Below are 19395 nucleotides of genomic sequence, written 5' to 3' on the forward strand. Positions count from 1 at the left end.
AGCTTTCAGAGAGCTCTCACCCTATAACTCAGCCTTGCCTGCAGCACTAGTGAGGCATTTTACACTTGGACAAGGCAGATAATTAATCATTCTCTAAGAATGAGTGAACATTTATTTCGTTCTGTCCCCCACCCCATCCCCGCTTTGTTTATAACAGGGACTTTCCAAGAGCACCCTTCCCTTTTTCCCCTTTAATGACTTAGTGATGTGCTGTTATGAATGAAGGGCCCTGTGGTATGAAGAGCTTGGGGGTAGAAAAAGGGTCACCAGTTTCTCTTGGAGAACTGCAAGCCTGAGCAGTAAGAAAGAAGTTGATTTCCTTAAAATGGGAGGGGGAACCACCTACCAAACCGGAGGGGCATGCTTGAGCTAACTCAGCCATCTAAAGGTCTGTCTCCTTTTCTGCTTCAGCCATGGCAAACCTTTGACATGTGGGCCTAATGTGGCTCATTCAAAATCCCCCCAGCATTCCCTGAATGTTAAAATGTGGTTTTAAAGCATTTGCTTTTGTCTTACACATGTAAGCATGTCGTTATGCAGAGACATATTGGTTTGGGAGAGAGACACTTTAGAATAGGACATTTCAAAAACGCGTTGCCACTCAGAAGTCACCATAGTTTATTATTATTTAAGACCTGAACACCTAAGTCAGAGTTGGATAATTTTAGTGTGCCGGATCAAGCTCACATTGCCAGAAGCTGGCCATGGCTGAAGCCAATGCCGTTAAGGCATGCACATGCTGGGTTGTAAGGCAGAGTTCTCTGGGCTTCTGTGTGGCTGTAATACTTCAGATCCTGCAGCTGCTGCAACCTGTGAGAGAATTTCCTCACATCTTCATTTCCTAACATATCCCACTGTAGCTTCTCCATACCAGTAGGGCTGTCAGGTTAGCAGGATCCTTTTTCCTCTGATTGCAAAGCCAAACCTTGAAACCAGAGAGTGGGTCCTCGTAACGCTGGAAAGGCATAGTAGGCAAGGGTTTGAATGTGTGCATCTGCACATCTCCTTCTGGGCCAGTTGATTGTGGAAACAGGCATGAGAAAAACCCAGATTAATGGACTCAAAATCCAGGCAAAAGTTGGCTAACCATGCAATATGTCAACCCAGATAGGGTGGTAGGAGAAGGATTTGGGGTGGCTGGGCAGGGATCAGAATGTGGCCAGGAGCTGCAGCAGTTGACATAATTCTCAGTAGGGCTCTTCTCCCTCAAGACCTTGCCGACAGCAATTCAGCACTTGTGGCACATTTCCCAGGCTATAGGCTGTTCCTCAGGCTTAAGGAAGATTCAATGCCAGCCCAAAGGAAGAGAGGTGATAAGTGCATGTGCTCAGGCCCCTCCTTCCCTTTGGAGCAGTCCCCTTCCTTTGCTTCTGGCTTTCTGGGATAGCAGGCACCACACACACACACACACACACACACACACACACACACACACACAGAGAGAGAGAGAGAGAGAGAGAGAGAGAGAGAGAGAAGACCAGTAACCTCTGGTGGCAGCTGGAGATTACCCTCAGAGGTGTCCCTTCACTTGCAGACCCGGAGAATCATAGCAGTTCCCTGAGACCTGGCAACCATACTTTCCCAAAGCTCCTCTCCTCACATTCTTTCCCCTCCACAGAAAATGAAAGGCTGCAAATGTGTTTTCTGAATGACACTCCTTTGTTTAGCTGACCTTCTCACCCACTCTGTCCCGAAGAAGCCTTCACCTTCAGGTCCTTACCAGGTGTTTTGTAATGCTCCCTGCACAAATGTTGAAAGAGCAACTTCTAAAGTGGTCAGTTTAGTACTTTCACATAAAGGTGCATTGAGAAGTGCAATACTGCAGCCCTGTTAAGTAAAGTTATTCCAGTCTGCATATTCTATGTAGTATGACATTCATAGACTTAGGATTTTCCTGTAAAATTGTTTAATGGTGAGACCTGCAACCAAATGCTAGTGGGGAGGAGTTCTTGTTCAATATTCGGACTATCACATACCCTTCTCCAGGATGTGTTGGAGTCATCACACTACTCTCCACTCCATTTCCCCAATAGACAGCCAGCATGGACAGTATTCCATGCTCAGTCCTCACTGGGCTGTTTAATCACACCCCATCCATTTATGTTTTCATGCCCATTGGAGTTTTGGGGGAACTTCTGCAAATTCTGGATCAGAAACAGAGGGAAATACTGTAGATCTTCACCTAGTGGGCATGATTCACAGTTCACATCCTTTGGTATTTATCAATTTCTGGTTTGGACAAGTAATTTCATTTGTGCAGCACATGTAAAGGAAATCATAAATAATTACATCTGGCAATTTAATAAGGATCTGTTGCCTCTTGGGTATATTCTTGAAGAGCTTCCATTTTACTAGTGGTTTAGGAACATTTCTAAATGCCTTGAGGAGAATAGTGATGAATTAGAATCTTTCACAAGGCCGTTTGTGATAGTGAGGGAAATCCAGGAGTAACTCCTAACTTGAGTAGACCCATTGGATATTTTGGTATTTGGTGAGCTAACTCCGTTATATGTTCTATCGATTCAAGTGATCTACTCTAGTTGCAACACCTTACTGGATTTTAGCCAGAGAACTCCTAGATATGGTCTGACAGAAACTTCCTCCCCATAACTGTTAACAGCTATTTTCTTTCTTAAAAAATACCTAAATATCAGAGCACAGTGGAGAATAGGAAACTTCCTGGTGAAGACGCCGTTCCTCCTTGATTGCTTTCTTCAATCTAATCCCTATTTCTGGCATTTCTTTCTTTCTTTTGAGGTGAGCTTTTTTTTTTTTTGCATCTAATATCAGCTGAAGATACCAATTTGGGACTGAAATGACCCTTGATTTCCCTTGCAATGATAGAATAAGAGATCATTTCTTTCACGTCCTAGGAGGAGCACTTCCTTCCAGCAAATCCCTGATCCCTGGGATTTTCCTTCACACAGACTGCCATTGTCAATGTAACTGGAGCTAGTGATGAAATGAACTTTTATTTTAAAAAAACCCTCCCCAAATCCATTCCACATTTACATTTCAAAAGGTACACACATTTCAAAATCAGATTTTGAAATTTGATGAAGTTTGAATGCTTTAGCCTCGGTAAGATGATTGGCTGCACTTGTACCACTTGTTTGTTTGTTTTATAATAACTTGCACTGTTGTTTTGGAAATAGAGTAGACCTTTGATCTAGATGGGCGGGGCAGAAATCAATCAATCAATCAATCAATCAATCAATCAAACAAACAAACAAACAAAAAACAAACAAACAAACAAACAAACAAACAAACAAATAAATAAATATACACACCTACCCTGAGTTGACTGTCAAACAATAGCATAAATATCGCCTTGATCAGATTTTTTTTGGACAGTTTCTTGATTGTTTTTTCTGAATGTATCACCCAGTTCTGTTTTGGCAGTCTAAGGGTGAAGATTGGTGTAGTATTCAGGGATGTTGGCAAATCTTTGCATCAGAGTCCCAAGTCCGAATCTTTGGTGCCAAGCCCCAAGCCCCAAGTAATGAGTTCCCATTAAAAACAAGCTTCCTCCCCCCCAGATAAAGTGAGGGGTAGGTGGGTTCCAAGTCGTGAGTTGTCCGAATAATTAAAAACAAACTGAGTCAAGTCCAAGTTGAATCACCACTGCAACTTAAGTCTGACTTGACTGCGAGTCAGTCATGCGACTCAAGTCCCCATCACTGATACAAATTTTAAAAGGGTCTCTCCCCCTGCACGAAATCTTTCAAAGTAAAATGGAAGCGTAGCTCTCCTCCAGCTTCACAGTTTGAATGGTGGATATACACAATAGAAAATCAGATGCTTTAGCTGGACCCTCTGCCCTTTCTGTACTGTATCTCTTTTAATGCCACCTGCACACTTTTCTGTTCACTTTTCTCTAATAAAAATGTTTTTCAACAGTGCAGAATTGCTCTGGCTGTTGGTGGGTGAGGGCAGATGTCTTTATGGTTTCACGGGCACCAAAGGACTCATATCTCTTGCAATCTTGCAGCAATGTTTTATTGGGAACTGGACTCCAGAGAGAAGAAAGGCATATATGAGCAAGATGGCTGCCTTCTGAGCCACCTAAAAGGGGTGGGGGACATTGGTTTTCTTTGATATGATATCTAGCTAGGAATACGAAGAAGGACTGTATGTGTACAGTTTATCAACAAGGTTGGGGAAACCTCTGAAATGTATTGGACTCCATTTCCCAGCAGCATGACGTCTGCTCTATGTTTTCTCATTATTATGGTGTATCAGAAGTGTGATCAGCTCCAAGCCTGGTTTTTATATGGCAAAGGCTCTATATAGAATAGAAGTAGGGACTCTATGGCTTGGAAATGGGTATGAGCACTGCCCCCTAGAATTGAACACGACTGGACTAAAATGTCAGGGGGAACCTTTACCTATATAGAATAGAACAAAATGTATACAAGATCCTTGTACAGTGGTGCCTCACTAGACAGTTACCTCGCAAAACGGTTTATTCACAAGACAATGGTTTTTTGTGATCCCTATAGCGCTTCACAAACGGTTTTCCCTACAGGCGATTTTCGCTAGATGATGTTTTGGTCCGTGCTTCGCAAGACGGTTTCTCTATGGGTGATTTTCGCAAGACGATGATTTTTCCCCCCCATTGAAACACACTAAATGGATTTCAATGCATTCCAATGGGGAACCGCATTTCGCAAGATGATGTTTTCACAAGACAGCAATTTTCGTGGAACGAATTAACATCGTCTTGCGAGGCACCACTGTATTCTTAATTCTTTCCTGTCTTTCTGTACAGCAAGAACAATTCAATGGTAGGGATGTGGGTAAAGGAATACAAGATAGAGCAGCAATTCCCAACCTTGGGTAACGCAGCCAACACCCCAAAACTTTGACCACTCGCTGTGCTGGCCAGGATTTCTGAAAGTTGTAATCGAAGAACATCCGGGGACCTAAAGCTGGGAACTACTGAGGTAGAGCAAAGTATGAAATCCATCTTCATTTTGGATTATGTTTCTAGGAAGAGATGGGGAAAAGGGTTGGCTGGAGAAAAAATACAGATGGACATACTCCTCCTAGCTAGTTTTGTGGGTATTTGGAGGAAATGAGAAGGCTTTGGATTCAGCTGATTGAACACCTCCCCTGATTCCCTGGTATGCTCTTCCCGTTTTGCTCCTACCTGGACCTTTGTTAGGGTCAAACCCCTGACAACAAGGTAGTGGGGTAGTTGGGATATCTGGACTCATGAGGAGAGGAAAGAAAATCAAAAGGTGGTGTAAAGGAGGACACAGATGGATCTCCAGAGACATGTGAAGTCAATCCTCGTTTATCAGCCATAAATCTCTCTCTCTCCAGCCATGACCTGGTAAATCCTGCAGACCCCTACCGATTATACAGTTATAGTCTAAAGCTGTTTTGATCATACTGGATTTCATCTTAAACAATTTTTTTTCTGGTTCCATGAAAACTCTTAGAAGTGGGAACATCTAATAAAACATGTGATGCAGAGTTGTCCTCTTCCAGCACTGTCTGCAATACTACCCGGAGTGGTAGTCGATTAACAGGGATGGGGCCTCTCAAAGTTAAACGAGGTCACATTGCACATTTCTGTTACCTTACATGGCAAAGGGGTTGGTTTGGTTTGGGGAGCATGTGGGCTAGTAGCTGCCATGTACTCTCTTGTAAAAGCTCAAAGGCCTTTAATCAGGAATTTTAGGATAGTTGTTGCATCAGATCTTGCATTTAATCAACAGGACCATGTTTGTTTTAAAACTTATTGGTCTAGGACATTAAATTATTTTAAGCATATTTCTCTTACTCATCTCTGTGCCATCTTTTCAGACTTCTTTCAGAGGATTTCTCAATGCCTGTAATCTCCCTCTGAAGCAACCTAGTTCCTAGCTGTATAGACACAGGCTTGATCACAGCAACTGGTGAACAAGTAAGTTCTGGAAAATTAGTAGAATGCTTGATGTAGCAAGGCCTGGATACTGGAAAAGCAGGATGGTTCAAGTGCACTGACAGGTTTGTGGGCATCTCCTGTCTGGACTGTGGAGAATTTCTACAAGTCAGGGCTGGGTTTGTTGTAAGAAAGCTACGTGTGGGTGATGTTGGACCAGAACATGAGGGCCTCTGAAGGTCATGTTTCGGGTGTGGGGAAGTTTTTAAGACAGCTGCTTGACACAGGGTAGTGTGGTTAAGGCTTTATCTAAATCCCTTTTGAAGCCCGCAGATGACATTTTGTGAGCTGTGGAGCTGTGCCGTTCTGCACATTGGACTCCAAATGGCTTTAGGACTGCAGACTTGGGAGAGTTCACAAAACCTGATGGTGCAGCATATAAAGGCATAATGTGTCTGTTTTCAAATGCATTTTATCAAGCATTTGCTGCCTCACACTCCTTTTCAATTAGATCTCCTTTGTTGATATGTCTGTACTAGCCTTTTCACTTGGAAGAGTGTAGCAATCACTGTCCTATGGAAGAGTTGCTCTTCCTGGAGGGACTCCCCCTCTCACTTGTCTGCGATCCCTACTGGAGAGCCTTCTGTGCACCCCATTCCACTGCTTTCTCTATTTCTTTTCCATCAGCATTCAGGCTTCTCTGTAGAGAACGCCCGACCACCTTCCCATCTGCACTGTATTGCTTGGGGCAGACATGCTAGCTTTCCAGAGGGAAATTGTATGTTTTTCTGTGGCTGATTGTTCTCTCTCCATATTAACATGTAGCATTTCATTCTTACACCTTGCACAGTGAGAAGTGTGACAAATTTGACAATCTTATAAAACAGCCTTCATTGCAGAGATATACATGAGATTCTGATCACTTCAAACGCTGTCAAATTGTCCTGGGAAAGTGTTTGAGACGTCATTCTCACACCTTGTATTTTTCCCTACATTTGATCTTTGGTGATGGGGTGCATGGTGAGGACAAAATGCCCTACTGAGGCTTTGCAGGGCTACTGTGTTTTTAATCAAAAGCTTCCTGGTTTCAAGTTTAAGCCATTTTATTGTTTTCATGTTGAGCATGGCTTGGAGAATCAATGATCCATTAAGAGCTCTGCCTGATTTTTAGGTTTTTAACAACTTTTATAGAACAGTTTTTATAATGTAAAGGGCCTAATAAAGAAAACATTTTCAGGTAAGGCTTTTCCCTTACTTATTTCTTCACATTAGAAAAGCTGGTAAAAGATATGACAGCCTGCTCCTGCTGCCTGCCAAAAGTCAGAATGTTATTGGTAATCCCAGTTACTTTTCTTCAGTTTGTGGATCTTCCAAAACAGGCTGGCAAAGAATCTGTTCCCACGTCTTTCGGGGCATTTGTAAAGCTCTGCTTTTGGCTGGATAAGCACAGTTGCCAGATCTCAATCTGGAGACACTAACTATATTTTCAGTGTTATGTATATCTAAGAAAAACTAGATAGCTCAGTGAGAGAGTGACTACATTGATAAACAATGTAGGAAATGTTTTGGAATTGGAATGGTCAGATTCACATTATCTTCCATTGACTACATGATGAATAAATCAGTGCAAATCAGACTGCCATAAGTCAGAATTGATTTGATGGCCTGTATTTGTTGCTGCTGCTGTTATGTCAGAGAAAAGATGCTTGTCTTGCTTCCCTGACTATTCTATTGCTGACCATTGCCCATTATCAGTTATTCCAAATGCAATCTCTACCATGTGCTCAACTTTTGTTTTTTCCTACAACACTACACACAGAGTGGGCAAAAGCGATGATGATGGACAAGCTAGGACTTCTGGAGGAGCAGGTCTCTTGACATTTGTAAGCACTTAACCCATAGAAAACCCACTGATAAGATGTGAGACTACAGTATGGTTACAATCATTGCAAAGGTCCTTAATGTTTTTCTCAAAACATTAGTATTAGATTTTAAATCTTCACAACTTTCAATGGCAAATTTTTAGTTGTAACTATGTTAGTGCACAATTAACTCTAACTAACCAATAGATTAAAATGTGCCTAGTTCATTGTTATTTCATGTTAAGAACATCACACCTGTGCTGTGTGTATGTTTAGATTGAAATTATGTACGTTCACTTGGAAGTCATAAGTTTGACTGAATTCAGCATATTTTCACATAAACATGTGTTGGATTAGGCTGATGCAGGGGCACATTGACACCATATTAATTCTGAGCTTTGATGTTTTCTTGAAAAGGAAAACAAAGGCTCAAGAAGGCAATTAAATGGAATGCTTGAAATGGTTATTCGTACAGGGAGGGGGGGGGAAATCAAATCACCTTCCTGAAACAAACCTGCCAAAAATATGTTCATCCAACCTGGTTTCTACATGTGAATCTGTACTAAATGAACTGTGGGTGACCTTTTTTTGGAGTAAGTGGGCTAATCAAAGCTCCACTCTTCCTTGCAGTTCAGTTGCTAAAATGCTTGCATTTCCTCCTGATGGTTGCGCCTGATAAGGAAGAATTGGATTTATGAAAGAGATGAAGATGTTTGGATAAGCTCCGGTACCAAAGCAAGCCTGCCTGACAAGTTAGGGCCTGAAAGGGGAAGCCAAGGAAGCCAGAAAATACTTCAGTTGAGAGAAGGGGCATGGGAAATAAACCACCAGGAACCAGTTCAACGTGTACGTTGCAGGTGTAGCCCCAAGATTGCACACCTTGGGTTGCTCATGTTGAAATGAAGAGATCCGGAAATTGGCTCTGGTCTTGTGTTGCATAATGCAGCGGGGCACAGCTGGGCCTTGGCTGAAGGAGCCAAGCGCTCGCTCAGGCTCTGTCCATCTACTTGCTGCATTCCTTGAGTTAGTGTGCGTAGACAAAGCAGGGCATTCCTGTTGTTAACACTGTAGCTGTCAGAACTGAGAGCTGAACTCCATGAGGCAGATGAACTGAAGAAGGCTGTAAGTGAACCAGCAGACACAGCCCATTGGAAGGATTACCAACATGAGAGAGGATGAATTTCACAAGTTGATTTACTTTCTTCAGTGAGATTTATTAATGTGATGTGGTGGATCAAAATCTTACTGTGATTTCCAAAGCCCTCTTCTGGAAAGTTACTTGGATTCCAAGAGTTACAGTTGTGCCCCACTTAACGATTGCCTCACTTAACGAGGAAATTGCTTTATGATGAGGTTTTTGCGATTGCAAAACGATGGTCTAAATGGGGGAATTTTGCTTAGCGATGACCTGTTCCCTGCTTCGGGAACCGATTTTCGCTTTACAAGGATCAAAAACAGCTGATCGTCGGGTTTCAAAATGGCCACAGGCTGAAGAAAATGGCCCCCTGCTGTGTTTAGGGATGGATTCCTCGCTGCACAGGCATAGAAAATGGCCGCCTCTATCGAGGATCTTCGCTGGATGGTGAGTTTTTAGCCCATTGGAATGCATTAACTGGGTTTCAGTGCGTTTCAATGCGCTTTTTTATTTTGTTTGACAATGTTTTCGCTCTACAGCGATTTCGCTGGAACAAATTAACATCGTCAAGCGAGGCACCACTGTATATTTTTTTAAAAGGAATTTTCCCACACTTTATTTCCCCACTGTTGTGGCCTTTTACAAACATTTTTGCACATCCATTAAAACAGGAGGAGGTATAGCAACCCTGTAGCCAGCCTTCCTTATTAGGTGAGGAAACATTTTTTTAATTGAGCCTTTTGGGGATGGAGGTGTAGCGTGTCAGCCAGTCCTTCTTTTCACGCTCATGAGTGGATAAGATGAGAGGGCCAGGGCAGGGGAAGGAAGAAACAGTGACTCTCCTCTTTCTCCTCCATGTAGCAAGTGTGTTGACTTACATAACGAGCTGTGTAAAACTCAAGGTAACAGGAAGTTTAAGTTTGAATGCCAGAAATTAAGTGATTGGCATGTATTTGTGTCATTAAAATATGTTAAAGATAGCAGTGAACAAAGGAGTAAAACAAAAACAGTTTAGGTCATAACTCAGAAGTTAAAAACTAGTGTGTGTCTAGTTTTCTCAAAATGTACGTAAGTTTCATATGACAAGCCAACTGTAGCAAAACATTTAGGGAGAATGATGCTGAGAACACACACATTGCTTAAAGTCATCATCATCATCATTCTTTATTACGGTCACAGACCAGCAAGATTATAAAAAGACAGAACATATAGAAAATTCCTATATGGTGTATATGAATCCTTCTTTCAAGGTGATTGCATCTTATCAATGATAATGAATCCTTAACTCTGAATTTTTACTACCTCATCAGCTTCTTTTCATAGGCATATAAAATGCTCAATGACATGCAATTCTAAACTTTCAGATTTCTGGAAATATTCTCGTTATGTATTATGATTCTTAATATACTTCCATTTTGAATTAATCTGTTGAATTGTCTCATCCTTTTCTGAGAAATCCCCAGGTATTCCAGGCTTTGCCTACAGAGACATTCCTCTTATACTTATGAACTGTTTCTGTGTTCTGATTATTAAGGAACTTAATGACAGTGAGCAAAGACTGCCAGGTCTACAGCTTCCCACTCCCAGAGGATTTAGGGGAAAGGCCAGAGACCAGAGGAGAATAATGTGTAATGACTGCAGAATAATGTGTGAATCTCTTTGTGTACAGGAGTGAGATAGATGGTGTGGATTTCACACATGGCCTCCAGAACAAATATTATATGTGCAGCATATGCAGACAATTGAACAGTGGTTGAAATACTGTTGTACAGTTACATAAATGGCCTAACTTCTCATGGTAAATGGCTGTAAATTAAGAAATCTTCATAGGTGTTATTCTTTGCTTACAGTAATTTCCTTCCCAAAGTTACTCTGCTTGCTTATGTGTACAACAGGAATTCAGCCACTGAGTCTTAGGACTGTATGGGAGTGGTGAAGAAATGGACAGCCAGGCATTAAAAACACTACACAGTAGAAACAAACTTTCTACTATTCTAGCTTGCCCTTTTTCTGCTGGCCCAGAGAAGGAAAGCAATTCACTAAGGCTTCAAGCGGTACCTTCATACCCAGCAACTCTACAATTCAGCATCTAAACTCAGCTTGGTTTAGATGCTGAATTGTGCCTGGAGAACAAACTTGGCCATACTACAAGTTTAGGGAAAGGCAGTAAGAAAATAAATTCTTCAGGGTGGGTGTGTTAACTCTTCGTTGACAGTCTCTCCTAGCCTTGTTCCTGAGTTTTAAGGGTTTCCCCCCCTCCTAATCAACAAATATGAGAAAGCTTGGACTCAACGGGGCTGGACTCGTTGATCTGTAGGGTCCCTTCCAGCTCTACAGCTAAGATGAAGATGAAGATCAATTAGTTGCTAGACTAAGAGCTAACTAAAGAACTAGAAAATAATTCTGGAAATCAATCTGGATTTTTAAAAATAATGGTTGGGTTGATTTTTCTTTCTAGGTATCCTGAAAAGGCCTTGCACTGAGCCACATATATTAGGAACATCAGAAAGTGTGCCAGAGTCAGAGCTCAGCTAAGTACAGTGTGCATAGCAGTGTTGCAATTAGAAATGTGCAGTTTGGAGACTACAAACCCCATATTTCTCCTTTCTGGGATTCCCAGATGCAGGGCTCAAAACCTATAGACCATTAAGTGAGAACCATTACGCAGTTGAACAGCTTGCCTCCCGATGTTGTGGGTGCCCCATTGCTGGAGGTTTTCAAGACTGGACAGCCATCTGTCCAGGATGGTATGAAGTCTGGGATGGTATGAGGTCTCCTGCCTTGAGCAGAGGGGTGGACTAGAAGACTTCCAAGGTCCACCCTATGATGATTCTATGATTATTGACATCTAGGTTAAGCTCACTTCAGAGAAGACCAGCTGGCAGGCTTCATACCTTGGATAGGCCTAACTTTCTATTTGAAAAAGAAGTTCCTGCAATGGTTTCTGGGAAGTGTTAAAAGTATAGGATTCTCACCCTCTGTTGCTTGTGTCCATTAGATACTACGGTAACTGAATACTGTATGTGCCAGGTGGGTTACAAGTTCTATTCTGTCCTGACTTATCTGCATAAATGTGCAAATTGTACAAATGATCAAGATGCTACAAAAAGCAGCCCAACCTGTGCAGTCCCCCCAGTGTGGTATTGTGGTTGGTTTCATTGTTGTTTAGTTAGTTACCACCTGCACTATTGGATTCATGAGCATACATAGTTTCAAATATAGCTAAATGAAAATGTATTGTATGCTCATGAACCCAACAGGGGAGATGCTAGCTAAATAAATAGCTGGCTGAATAGCTCAGTGAGTTAGGAGCCAGAGGTTGGGAGTTCTATTCCCCTCTGTGCATCCTGGAAGAAGAGCCATCCTGTGTGGCCTTGGGCAAGCTGCAAAATCCCAGGGCACACCCCCCCCCCCCAGAGAAGGGGATTGTAAACAACTTCTGAATACTTTTTAGTAATCTGTAGGAAGAAAATTCTAAAAAATGTTTCAATAAGTCAAAATTGACTTGATGGCACAAACGCAAAGAGTCTCAAATAAACCAATAGAGTAATTACAGTGTAATGCAGAGGTGAAATGGGAAGGCTTCACCACATGTAATCATAGAAGATAAGCTGTATACATAAATTGTAATAGCTATTCACTGAGCATTAAAGAGTGGAAGAATGTAGTGATATAGAAAGAAATTAAAACATTTACAATAGACAACACCATTTCACACATAGCTTGGGAACATACTATATGTACTAACATTTCTAAACTGGTAAGCAAGTCCATTATGAACAAAAAGAGATGTTTTAAGTGCATTTGTTTATAGGTGTCCATTTTTCTTTTGTTGTTTTCCAAGCTTGCACTTAGAAGAGCTTTTTACTTGTTTCCTCTTTTTAATCCCTGGCAGATGAATTGTATGAAATCTATTTTTGTAATGAGTGATTATGTCTAATATTGTGATATGGCTTTCTACACCTCTGGTGCACCTCACTGCTCAGTATTATTGAGGAACAAACTGTGATTGTGAATATGTCTGGACCTGGAGATAATGACTTGTTGTGCTAACAAGGTGAAGAAAAGAATGTAATTTGAGTAGACCGGTCTTCAGAATTCTGATTTACTTTTTCACATATATAAAGCAGAGCATGCAACATGGAATGGGTCCTGTGATGCAGCTAGATTTCTATTGTGGTCTGATTCCATTGCAGTGAAACCATGAAGGAATCTTGAGTTGTCGTCACAATAGCCTTTCTTCAGAACTGACATTCATTTTCCCAGGTTTTTTTTTCAAAACCAAGAACTCATACAAATCTGCCAATCTATTGTAATCCAGACTTTTTTTCTATGCTGTATTCCCATTGTATTTATTTATTTATTTGTCCATTTGACTTGTATGTCGCCCACACTCTGCAAGAGTCTCCATTTTTTAGATATGATTTTTGAGCCTTTTTAAAATAATGTGAAATGTGGACAGGGATATTGCTTGGCCTTCTTGATCCTACTGCCCCTTTAGTTAGGTGTTTCTTTCCCTCCTCCAGCACCATGGAGTTGGCCCATTAAGGAGTGAATTTCTATTCTTTGCCAGTGAATTCTTTTATGTATTCTCGAAGGCTTTGATGATTGTTGTAGGTTTTTTGGACTGTTTGGCTGTGCTCTGAAGGTGTTTCTTCCTAACGTTTCACCAGTATCTGTGGCCGGCATCTTTTGAACAAACACAACCTACAAACAGTATTCAGGTCCACTGCAAAAATAAAACAAATGTTATGGTCAGCAAAGGACAAAGGGACCCCCTCACCACTGCAGGAGTATACCGGATAACTTGCAGTTGTGGCCAGATATATATTGGGATCACAAAACTCAGCATCCACACCAGAATCAAAGAACATGAGAGACACTGCAGACTAAAACAACCAGAAAAATCGGCAGTAGTTGAACATGCCCTGAAAGAAACTAGACATGAAATTCTGTTTCAAAATACAGAAGTACTGGACAACACCAGTAATCATTATGTTAGATTGCACAGAAAAGCCATTGAAATCCACAAACACCAGCAGAGCTTCAACAAAAAAGAAGAGTCTAAAACTCAACAAAGCCTGGCTCCCAGCACTGAAAAATACAGTCTGCGAAAGGTCAATGAACTCTACTCAGCCACAAGGACTGGTGATCCCTGCACACAAAAGAGCAGCTAATGCCACCCATCAATCGCAGTGACAGATCATCTCTCCCCCTTATCACAATAATACATCCACACACACAAAAACATGCTGATCACCATAATCACCCAATCTCCTGAAAAGGACAAAAAGCTGATCCCAGAGCTATAAATACTCAACTATCCCTCAAACTGCACCAGAGCACAGACAGAGTTCTGACTCCTGTTCTCTGAAGATGCTGGCCACAGAGACTGGTGAAACATTAGGAAGAAAACCCTTCAGAACACGGCCAAACAACCCGAAAAACCTACAACAACCAATTCTTTAATGCTCTGCTTTTTTTTGGTAGCCAGATGTTCTTATATAATTTTAAGTGCCGTGTAGCACAAAGTATTTCTATGCACAAAATCATCCAGATAAGTCTGGCCAGTTTTTATTTTGTTGGCTTCTGACAAATTCTTCAAGTATAATCAGTAATTGAGAGGTGCCCAAACTCACTATGGAATTTGCTTTAGTTGACATTTCAGTGATGATTCCAGTTTATAATAATATTTGATCTTTCAGAGATACAAAACTTGTATAAGTTCTCTGTAATGGTCCATACAATAGAAAAACATGCATAGATAAACTTTATTAGTCAACGAAAAGTATCCAAAATACATATACATGTATACATATACCTAAAATCTTGTCATTAGTATGACAAGTCTTGTCATTAGTATGACAAGTTTTTAGCATTAAACTTGCTAAAAACTACATAATTTTGGCTACGTGTAATGATGATTGTAAGTAGCATTGCCTGGATGTGTCTAGTTACAAATAAGTAATTACTTGTAATTAATTCCTTCCCTCAGTAGTAAATATATAACTGCAAGTGTAACTATAGTTTACTGTTCCTAGTTACTACCACAAACACCTCAAAATATATTTGAGAATGAATACCATATGGCTCAAGGCTTGTCCCATTGTGTGCGTCATCCCTCTGTTGTGGGTACTGAGGTGTTGATAAGGTGAATAGGAGAACAGCATGTTTTGTATCAGAGGTCAAGAGTATGTTGTTTCAGAAGTTGTTTCTAAGAACAGTTTTAATAAGAATTTAAAGCCAGAAAGTAACTGCAATAGCAACTTACTTGGGTAATAATAATTACTTGGGAGTATACAGTAGCTATAACTAATTTCTTTGAAAATATCCTTCATAGCTGTGGTAGGGAATTGTTATGTGTGAAAGTGGAGGATAATGTATAAACCCAGGTTTATCCACAATTACCCCTTTCTAGCTTTGATTGGGAAAAGCTAGCTGGACTTCTGTTTTCATTCTACTATGTACAGTACTAGTAGTTCTGTGCTCAAAGGGGCATGCACAATGGCTAATTCATCCTGATACAGATAGAAAACATATCAATTTCCTCATTTATAAAATTCAGGAACAATATATTTTTCTTTGCATTGGCTGGCTTTAACTATTTGCAGATAACTGTGATAATTTCCGGACGTGCTTTAGTGTACCTGTGGGTGAGTGGGTGGCCTGCATTGTTTCAGTAACAAAATATAACAAGGAAAGCAAACCTGCTTGGCAAGAATTGTACTAAGAACCTGTTTTCTATAGTCTCTCTCTCTCTCTCTCTCTCTCTGTCTCTCTCTCTCTCTCCTGTTTTCTGATCCACAGGATGTGAACTCTTTGATTGACACTAAAGGTTTATGTGGTCAGGCTGAAAACAATTATGACTTGCCAGCAAAATTACACAGGAATCCAGCTGGGAAGAGTTTCATGTTCATATATACACATTGGTGGCAGGATTGTGACTGGATAGCTGTTCTGTCTGGACACTGTAGCATGACACATAACACTGTGTCCATGCCTGTTGCTTGTTTGGTACTTTCACCTGGAGAGGTTGAGAAGCTCTGTATAGCTAATATGGTGCCATGGTTTGCCTAACAGACTGATTATATAGCGACCTGAGTTCAGATTCCTCTTTAGCCACAAAGCTAACTGGATAGTCAGTAATGCCACTTATTAGCTCTCAGCAAACCTATCTCACCTTGTCTTCAGGATAAAGAAGCATTTTTAAAGTTTTTAAAACTATTTTTTAAACTATTGGGTAGTGTGAAATGCAGTATGAAACTTAACTGAGTATGAAATGTGACAGTGAATGCAGCCTTGCAAGTAGTATTGTGTGTGTTCTTACCAAGCCTTGGGGATTTGTTTTTTTTTTCTGACATAGAGCTCTGAGAATCCCCCAGTAACCATACTAGGTGCGGCAATATTTCCAAACTCTGACTCTGAAGTTACTTTTCCAAGCTATGATACTTACTAGGAAATACGGTTACCACCACAAGAGGAAGAATAAGGGGGAAGTCCACCTATATCAGTGGGATTCGAAATGGTAAGTCCATTGCATTACAAAAATCTTGAAATATTATTGACTGACAGAGGGAAAGCAGAACTGTTCAGCCCATGTTTGCCTCCATCTTTCCCCAGCATGGGGAAATGTGTTCAACCTAGAAAAAAATAAAATAGATAGTGAAGGGAAAGAGTTTGCACCCATGATAAGCAGAAATGTGGAGAGTGCAGCTCTCTTAAGAAAATTCAAGCCTTAAAGGCCAACCAAATTACATCCTAGGGAACTAAAGAAACATGTATATTTCATTGCAGAACCTTTGCCTGAAACAGCTTGATTTTCTTGTGTGAAGGGCCATATTCCCTTGTCAGGGCCACATGTGAGTGGCAGACAGGGCTGAAGACATCAGTGGGCAAAACTAGATTCAAAATGTGTTGGGTCACTTATTTCCCGCTCTCTCTGTTGCCCACCATTTTCTTCTCTCTCCCCATCCCTCCTTTCACTCAGCCTGTTACTTGGGAAAAGAAAGACCACCTTTACCCTTGCCAGCTCACTGCAGGCCACATCCATGCTCTTGGTGTATAACTTCTGAACATTCTTAGAAGACATGGGAAATGCTGCAACACTGCAGGTGGGAAAATGTTCCTCCTAGAAATTGGGGGTGGTAGTGGTGGTGAGGATTAAGGCAGCTACTGACTGACTGCTACCTTGATGACAGCACCTGGAAAGATTCCTTAGCGTATAATTAGGCAGTCTCTGAGTAATTTTTTTTAAATGCTTGGATCAGAAAGAGTTGGCAGGGGTGTCTCAAGAACAACTCATGCTAAACCAACCCGATCCTTCCTCCCCACAGTGAGGTGACACCTTTAGAGGCCGATCAAAAAGGCATAAAAAGTGTGCAGAGCCACACAAAAATAGGCAAGTTTGAGGGAATATTGTCACTTCATTAGTTGAGATAGGAAAAAAAAGGAAGTTTGGGGTGGAAAGAGGGAGTTTATATTCTTTCCTTCTAGTCTGCATTTTGTTCTAGGGTGTGGTGGAGGAAGCATGCTGCAGATTAACAAATAGGACTGAGCAGGAAATACAATTGTGTTAAATTGCACCTAGGGTAGTCCACAGACTCATTGAGAACTTTAGATGATCTCTCTCAGACAACTTAAGCCTGCCAGTGGAACCGAAAGCTTTAGGAAGTACTAAATAGAGGCTGGGGTGGCTACTAATATGGGCTGTTATAGCAACAGATTTCATGCATAAGCAGGAGGCTGGACTAGATCAGGCCTTCTCACCCTTTTTGTTGTTGTTGGCCACAGCCATAAAAGCAATATGAAAGAAATATAGACTGGAACAGGATTGTATTAGTCGCATAACAAACCATATAAAGTGGTGTATGAAGAATTGTTTCCAGTCTATGCCCCCCTTCAAATGTACCAGGCACCCCAAGGGGGCCATATGGCCCCCGCTGAGAATGGCTGGACTAGATAACAACTGAGGTAAACTTCTAGCTTCATGATTCCTGCATGACTCTCCTGTTACTAGTTATGAATACGTAGACACAATGGCTCTCACACAGAAGGACATGTGGAGAAACACTTTTTGCAATTGCCAGTTTTCAGACATGGAGATATCCTTCAGGGTACACAGTACTTCATCCTAGTAGCTTGTCACCTGACAAGCCCTGGCGCAATCCCTTGTAGGGAAGGTGACTTGGAAATATCAGCATAAAGTGGGAGTGGTGTATTCCGGCTAGCACTTGTTTGATACTTTTTTTTTTGATAGCTATACCAGACAAATTTCCAAATATTTTAACAAAATACAAAACAAATGTTAGGGTTTTTCACACAATGAGAAATGTATGGTATAAATATAAAAAAAGACTCTCCCCACCCCCCCAATAAGGTTAGTAACTGAACTAGAAAATTTTCCTGCTAATCTGAAAGTTCTTGAAAAATTAATTAGGATGAAGCTGGTGAGTAGATTAAAAGACTGGATGGAAAAAATGAGATCAAAGAAACAAATGAAACAAATTATTCAAAGTAAGGATTTAACTTGGTTAAACTATGAACAATTAGAGAAATGGATTAAACAATGGATAAAGAATAATAATAATAAATGTAGAGAATATACGAAATTATGAACAATTCCTTTAAACCAATGAAGATATACAAAAGGATGATTCAGTGAAAGGTGTGGTAAGGGAAGCAGGCCTTCCCTCCAGTTAACTCTTGATCACTCTTCTTTTCTTTATACTTTTCCATTTTTGCCATCTTGAATAATTTCTAATTTATTAGCTCATATTATAATGTTTATGTATATTTGTATGTTTTTATTATGTATTGGAAGCCGCTTAGAGTGGTCGGAAGACCAGATGGGCGGGGTATAAATAAAATAAAATAAAATAAAATAAGTAAGTAAGTAAGTAAGTAAGTAAGTAAGTAAGTAAGTAAGTAAGTAAGTAAGTAAGTAAGTAAAATATATAAAATAATTTTGGAGTTAGAGGAAGATGAGACTAAGGGTGAAGGACTGAAACAAGTAAGGGAGCAAGACTTTAAAAAAGAAATAAAACAAGAAGATTGGGAAATGATATGGAAAATGAGGACTTTACGATGTATGTCAGTGAGAATAAAAGAAAATTTCTATAAAATAATTTTAAGATGTTACTTAACACCGGTTAAATTGAATAAAGTGAATACTAAATACTTGAATGTTTGTTGGAAATGTGATAATGAAATTTATACATATTTTCATTTGTGGTGGGAGTGTGAATGGGTACAAAAATTTTAGAAACTAATCACTAAGGAGTTAAGAGATATTTTTGATAGAGATATAAAGCTGAATCTAGAAATGGCTTTGTTATCAATATTTCATACTGAAACTTAATGATGTTACAACTAGAGAATTGCTTACTAATTTATTGTTTGCCGTGAAATTAATTATAGCTAGGAACTGGAAATCTAAACATGAATTTCAACCGGAAGAATGGTACAATGAAGTTTGGAATCTTGCTGTAAATGATAAATTGACTTGTATTCTAAAAGTTAAGAAAGGA

The 19395-nt window shown here is 40.4% G+C and overlaps 2 long non-coding RNA genes across 2 annotated transcripts in view; both read left to right on the forward strand.

Annotated features, from left to right (window-relative positions):
- LOC140704590 (uncharacterized) overlaps window positions 1–19395 on the forward strand; it is a 229469-nt gene that overhangs the window by 191752 nt on the left and 18322 nt on the right. The gene's annotated exons all lie outside the window — the stretch shown is intronic.
- On the forward strand, window positions 1247–18911 carry LOC144586306 (uncharacterized). Its single transcript, XR_013541066.1, has 2 exons — window positions 1247–8856; window positions 16233–18911. It is a non-coding gene; the product is annotated as an uncharacterized LOC144586306 (long non-coding RNA).

Source organism: Pogona vitticeps, chromosome 2 (assembly GCF_051106095.1).
Source record: "Pogona vitticeps strain Pit_001003342236 chromosome 2, PviZW2.1, whole genome shotgun sequence".
Taxonomy (NCBI): domain Eukaryota; kingdom Metazoa; phylum Chordata; class Lepidosauria; order Squamata; family Agamidae; genus Pogona; species Pogona vitticeps.